Below are 7557 nucleotides of genomic sequence, written 5' to 3'. Positions count from 1 at the left end.
CCAGCCCCTCCCACTTCTTTTAAATTCTGCCTTCCACAAAGTCCTGGGACATGGACACACTTTAGCCTAGTTCTTTGCTACTATGTATCAAGAATAGCCTTTACCACCCTTGCCAATAGCTCCTTCCTCATGTCTGTCTAAGATCTCATTGGAATGGCCTTTATTGTCCCCATTTCTATCAACATCCTGATTTTGACCACTTGAGTAATTCTTAGCAAGATTTCAGAGTCTCTTTACAGCTTATATTCCTATAAGCCCTCCCCAGAATTGTCCCTAACACTCCAATAACAGCAGTCTCTAGCCTGCTCCTCCAAGTTCTTCCAATCTTACCCAATTTCAAAGACTTTTCTACATTTTCATCTGTTATAGCAGCAGCCCCCCTCAGTGCCAATAGCCTGTCTCTTTTATGCTGCTGTAAGAGAATTCCACAGACTGAGTAGCTTATAATGCACAGAAATTGATTTAATTCATGATTTGGAAACCTATGACATCCAAGATTGAGAAGGTGTACCTGACAGGAGCCTTTTTTCTGCATCATAGCATAGCAAAATGCATCACACCAGGAAGAGAAAGTGAGAGCACAAAGGTGGCCAAACTTAGTTTTATTAAAAATTCACTCCCATAATAATGAACCTACGCCAGAGATGATAACGTTAACCGACTCATGAGAGTAGAGCCCTAGTACGCTAAACACCTCCCAATAGGCTCCACCTCCAAACAGTGTTTCACTAAAAATTAACTTTCCAGCATAGGAAACTTTGGTGGACAACTTTAAACCTTAGCAATTTTGGCTGATGCACACACAATTTTTTGAAGATATGTATGCATTTCACACACACATATAAAATATAACACATATAAATGCTATATATAACAAATACATACATAACCATTTATATATGCATATATTTTACATAAATGAGAGAGAAATAATAGAATAAATGTTAATCTTTGGGACATTTGTGAAGAACATACAGGAATTCTACCTTTTTTTGTATTCCTCTTTATTTCTTAATAAATTGTTAAAAATAACTGGCAGCATTAAATCAGGTACCCACTTAACAACTGGAATCCCCACAACAGAAGAAAAATAAATATAACTGTAAAACAACTTTTTTTCATTTTAATATATTTAACATTCTCATATAAATGACAGCCTTTACTTTCTATTGTTGCTCTCAGGTGATGACTCTTCGAGGAAGAAAGGCTTTTGTTAGAATTCAAGTATGCTAAATTAAAACAAAAATATCAGCATTCTAGCAGGCTGAGGCAGAAGGATTATGAGTTTGAACCCAGCCTGGGAAACTCAGAGACTTAGTGAGATCCTTTCTCAAAATTAAAAGTAAAGACTGCAGATGTAGTTCAGTGTGAAGTCCTGGGTTTAATTCCCAATCTCTGTCTCTCTCTCTCTCTGTCTCTCTCTCTCTCTCTCTCTCTCTCTGTCTCTCTCTCTCTCTCTCTCTCTCTCTTCTCTCTCTCTCTCACTCACTCACACACACACACACACACACACACGTAGATTATATGGAGCTGTGTGTGATTATTGTGGATGTAAAAAACTTCCCCACTTCCCGTTCCACCCCATGGCTTCTCTTATTCCCAGTTCTACGGCAGCAGTTTAGGTAGAAGCTTAGCAATAATCCTGGAAACTTTCCAACTGTGCCTATTGTTCCAAGCTTCCTTCAACTCAAATCCCTTCCCTTCCCTTCCTACTAGTTACCAACCAGGGCTGCTGATTGCTGGTGGAGGACAGATAGACTCAACAACCTTGAGCTGAAATTTACTCTCCTTAAAGTGTTCCCTCAACAACCTCAGCATTTTCAACTTATTAGGACGAATGATGGGTGGAAAGACCCTTTTAAAGGGATTTTAAGTATTAGTAAGCGGCGGCAGAGATAAAGTTTTGTGGGGGTGTGCTGGGTCAGGGATGGGTATGGATATATTCACACGGGGCCAAACTCTCTTTCAGGCCTCAGGTAGACAAGGAAAGCTAAGCTGAAATGCCTAGGAGTCCTCTAGGACTGCTGTTGTCACCACAGCCTGGCTTCCCATATTTTGATGCAAGTTCTGTTTTACACATTTTCTCCTGGTAAGGACATTCATGGCTTTTCCTTTTCTAAGAACTCATTATCTAAATGAGTTTTTCATAAAGCAGATATTTAGTATTCATGAAACATTCTGCCTGATTTTCGGAGCTGTGGCTTAGGAAGGCTCCTATGAGGTCTCAAATGACACTCAGGAAATGTGATTTGGGAGCTGGAGTGAAATTACTCATCATAGTCATGAAAGCATCAGAATTTTAGTTGATATAAAAACAGATGTGGTAGTTCCAGATGTAAAAGATATTTCTAAAGGAATGATTATTAAAATAAAATGTTTATTTAGGATTTATTATTTGAAAGAAATAGGAAGTCTCAAACAATATCCTGCTATTAGCCTGCAAACGCAAAAACAATGAGACATCTGCAAATCCAATTTAATATTTAATGATCACAATGAGGTAAAACAAGATTAAGGAAGATTTACCCAACACATTCAATAGAAAAAATACTTTCTATAAAGGGAAAATGCAGAAAATTGAAAGAAACATATCATTCAAAATAATTCTAAAATGGATAGTGAATATTTTCATTTTTTAATAGCATGGATGATTAAAGAAACAATGAAAACTGCATGTAAACATGCACCAGTAAAAACAAAAGTAGCTTTTATATGGACAATGATGTGTCCAAGGACTAGACATTTAATCTTCGGAAGTATAAATAATGTATTTGAACTCTTCATTCATCCATCTGCCCAATAGCAATGTGAGCTTTTGTCTATTACTGTACTTTAGACTCTCTGACCTGATATCCTTACTTGCCAAATGGAGATTTTAAAGCACCTGTCATGTAGCACATACTCAGCAAATGGTAGTTAATAGTAGTTAAAATAATAATTAACATGTATTGCTTATTATGTTCCAAGCACTTTGATAAAGCTCTAAGTATATTATTTTAATTAGACGGTAAATGTCATGCTGGTGGTGATAGTGTATCTTGCAGGATATTAGAAGAGTGAAGTAGCTATTTTAAAATCTAAGATAAAGAATTGCAGGAAAAAATCTGAATCGGAAGGTTTTAGCAGAGAGGATCAAAGGTTGTGGTAAAGTTCAGGGAGTCCTGACTTGTTCAAGCTAACACCATCCCTTCCTTAGTTCTTCCTTTGTTCCCTCTCTTTTCTCTTTCTTTCATTTTCTTTACACAGTACTGGGGATTGAATCCAGGGTTTTTGCACCAAGCTATATCTTTGGCCTTTTTGCTTTTATTTTTGAGACAGGGTTTCATTAAATTGTTAAATCTCCCAGACTGGGTTGTAACTTATGATCCTCTAACCTCAGCCTCCCAGAGTGGTGGAATTGCAAGTATGGACCACCAAGCCCGGTCTCTAGTTGTGCTGAGGGGCATGAAGGCTCCTGATCTTCCACAGAAGCACTGTCATTGCTGGTGCTGACATAACTATAACCACCAATTACCCTCCCCCCCATTTCCCCTGAGTTCAAATTGGAAGAGAGAGCCCTTGACTAACAGATTTATATTCATATTTTCTTCGGGTATCAGGACTGGGAAGAAGAGGCTTACTTATCTTCTATGGTACCAAAAGACAACTCCTTAGGAAAAAAAATTTAGGCAACGCATATGTGAAAAAAAATTTATTGGTTTAATGCCCAATATAGAAAACAAAACAACCTCTTAAAAGAATAATTGAAAATGACAGAATGACTGGTATAGGGGCAAGAATTTAAGCATTACATTTTAAGTGTATTAAAATACCTGCAGAGTAACACAAATTGTTTTATTTTTATCACAGCATTTCTCAGTTACATGAGATTAATTAAGAGTTGATTACTGAAAATTGATATGCAATTATAATAATGTCCATAATTATGTCAGGATAATTAACCATGGCAGATCTTTTTTGCAAATGCATTGCTCTATTCGTAGTTTTAGTAATAAAACTATTGATAGGACTTTTCTCATTGGCTCTAGAATGAAGTTCATCATGAGAGATTCTTAATTCTTTGTTCTTTTAAACCAATGGAATTTGAGTGGTAACGTACATTTTCATACCATATAAACGTTCAAGGAAAAAATTTACACATTTCTAAAACATGTTAATAGACAAAGTTTTTACTATAGAATGGTATACTTTTCAACTGTTTAATATTCTCTATACTTAACACTTATAGGGGCTGGGGATTTAGTTTAGCGGCACAGTGCCTGCCTGGTAAGCGCAAGACAGTGGGTTTGATTCCCGGTACCGGAAAAATACCGAAAAAAAACACTTGTAATCTATAGCTAAACTTTCTTATTTGTCTCCTAATCCTAATCCAGTCCGGTATCTACACTGCAATGCCCCCACACCAGGAGGACATGATGGCATGCCATTTTCAATCCTCCATATTGATCAAAATAATACTCTGCTCAGTGTTACACAAAATACAAATCACCTTAATGAGTCTCCAAAAATATTGTGCTCACTTAACTATTTCTGGTTTTTATGTCTGGCTTGGAGTCCTCCTCCAACCATCTCAGTAGGTCCAGTCCCACTGGAAAAAAATATTTTGTGATAAAGAAAACACATACACCTAACTTTTAATATGGTATATTGTAATAATTGTTCTGTAATAGTTTTATTATTGTTGTTATTTCTTACTGTGCATAATTTATAAGTTAAACCAAAACCCTTATAACCCTTTCAGCCCTTGTAGAATGAATAGTGGTGTATCTGCTTTCATTCCTGACATTGGTTATTTTAGTCCTTTTATGTACATTTGTATATATGTATTTATTTATTTAGTTTGGTCAGACAAATAAAAGTTTGTCAATTTTATTGATCTTTTCAAAGAACTAGCTATTAATTTTCATTAACTGTCTCTTTTTCTATTTTATTGATTTCTGGTAATGATCACTATTTTCTCCCTTTTTTTTGATACAGGTGTAAGTGGAATTTCCTTTAAAAATTTTTAAGCCTAGATTAAGATTCTTTTTCTTTTCTCTGATAGGTGCTTAAAATAGTAAAATGTCTTTCGAATGTCTGTTCTACTGCAACTCATAAATTGCAAATTTTTCATTCAGTTCAAAATACTATCTGATTTCCTTTACTTCTTTGGCCTACAAGTAATTTAATTTTCAAATATTTTGAATTTTCAAACATCTTTTTATTGTTGATTCCTAATTTAATTCCATCATGTCCAGGTTATGTACTTTGTCTGATTCGAGCCCTTTTAAATCTATTGAGACTTGTTTTATGACCCACAATAGGGGCTATTCTGGAGCATATACTCTTTAAAAAGAACAGATTTTACTGTCATGATGTACAATGGTCTGCACTCATCAGTTGAGTTGGGAGTGTTCTTTGAAGCTTCTATATTCTTAGTTTTCTTTTTAGTCATCTTAGCCATTATTGAGAATAGGGTATAGAAGTATTAAGCTATTAATGTTTGTCTGTTTTTCTTTTCAATCAATTCTTTTCTTATTTGCAGTGCTGGGGGTGACGCTCAGTGCTTTGGGCATGCTATGTAAGCACTCTACCACTGAGCAATAGCTCCAGCTCCTCAGTTCTATTTAGGGTCGTTGCTGGGCACGTGTACATTTATCTTTTAACTCTCTTAGCAGTATAAAATATCTGTCTCTAGGAATATTTCCTGTCTTAAAGTCTATCCTGTCTGATATTAGCATTGCCACTACAAATCTCTCAAGGTTAACGTTTGCACAGCCTATCACTGCTAAGTTTTGTTGGCCTTATTATCACTATCATAATATATGATACAATTTTATGCTTTTATAAAAAGTTACTCTTGCAGTGCTTAATATGCAAGCTTTTCTATAGTGAGAAAACTACAAATTATTTCACTTTTATGGATTTTTGGTGCAGTTTGGGATACAACAACAATATTTGATTCATTAAAAGCAATTAGACATCCAAGTAAGTGCAAACACATTTTGCTTCATAGTATTGCTTCCTGATGTTCTTTGGCCTGCAGGTTAGATATTAGAATGTTCAGAATGACACTTAGCTACCTTTCTGCCTGTCCTGGATTTGTGAAATCTACAAAGGCTGTTCCCACAACTCCTGTTTCAAAGCAAGCATCGCATTTTAGGAAGACTAGTTTAAATCAGATGGCTTAATTTTAGGAATTGCTACCTCTCCTTCAAGCCTTTGATGAAACTTTAAAAATATTTTAGACCATTCAATACATGTCATATACTATGTGCAATGTCCACAGTGCTATCTTTTCTCATAATTAAAAGAGATACATACTTTTGAGCTTTTAGGAATCATTATTTACCAGGAAATGTAACCATTACGTGCCTTCCACGTGAAAAATACTTCTCTCTAGCATTGATTCTTTAGAATTTTAAAGACTGGTTCAGTGGAAGGAGTTTACTGACTGCCCAATTTGTTAATGTTTAAGATATGTGATTATTATCTAGGTGATATCTGACAATATAGACAGGACTTCAATAGGCACATTTCAACAGGAACTTTAAAAATTGTAGTCTGCTCAAAAAACCACATAGAGTAGAAGATCATTTTAAAATATTTTTTTCTTGTCCTCTCAAATATCTATGAAATTTTTACTGATATGTAAAATAGAATATAATTACCTAAATATATTACAAAATTATTGTATTGGCATTTCTGGATTTGTGAATCTCTTAAAATCACTGCTGTATTGGACATAATAAGGACAAGAAAAATGATGCAATTATAAAAAAAGTGTACTGAGCGATAGTAGATGTAAGATTAGCATTAATTGAATGGATGCATATAATCACGGATCGGGAGACTAAATGAGAACCTTTCCTTCTGAGAAGTAACATTTCTTTTTTCCCTAGGAATATCTATTTCTATAAGCAATTTACTTTGTTCCATTGTCCATTTGACTTTCCATTTCAAGACTGTAGTTCTTCACTGTCAAGTCTTTCTGATCAGTACACACACACACACACACACACACACACACACACGGTAACTTACATGGCTCAAGTAACGTACACCTGCAATTTGCTAACCCTGTTTTTTGTGACTTGAAAGTCCGATATACATAGTACATACAACTACAAATGAGCCCAATTTTCACTTAAATTTCAAGTCCAAAGCAAACATTTCTATGAAGACTTCCTGCAGCACCCAGTGACAGAAGATAAACGCTTCTGATGTAGGCAGTTTTTAACAGGCCGGCCAAACACGGCCGCTACAACTTTCAAGAAATAAAAAGCAGCATAAAACCATCCGAATTCAGAACCCTCCCTGGAAAATGTGCATCTTTCCCCTACTTCGTAGACTATTTCATGCCAAAAAATAGTTTCTTCACATCATGTGAAATAAACACAGCATTACAGTATTTAACGTAATCTGACGCCTGCAGATGAACATCACATGTGCTCCAGACTGAAGAAAACAAAACGGCATCAGACGATCGACGGACCAAAAACACCTAACCCCGAACACCGGACGGCCAAAGCGGCCGAGCAGGGGGCTCCGGGCCAGCAGCGCACCCGCGACCTCGCC

Source organism: Chinchilla lanigera, unplaced genomic scaffold (genome assembly GCF_000276665.1).
Source record: "Chinchilla lanigera isolate Chin_1 unplaced genomic scaffold, ChiLan1.0 scaffold00052, whole genome shotgun sequence".
NCBI classification, from domain to species: Eukaryota; Metazoa; Chordata; class Mammalia; order Rodentia; family Chinchillidae; genus Chinchilla; species Chinchilla lanigera.
Note: the sequence above shows the minus strand (reverse complement) of the source record.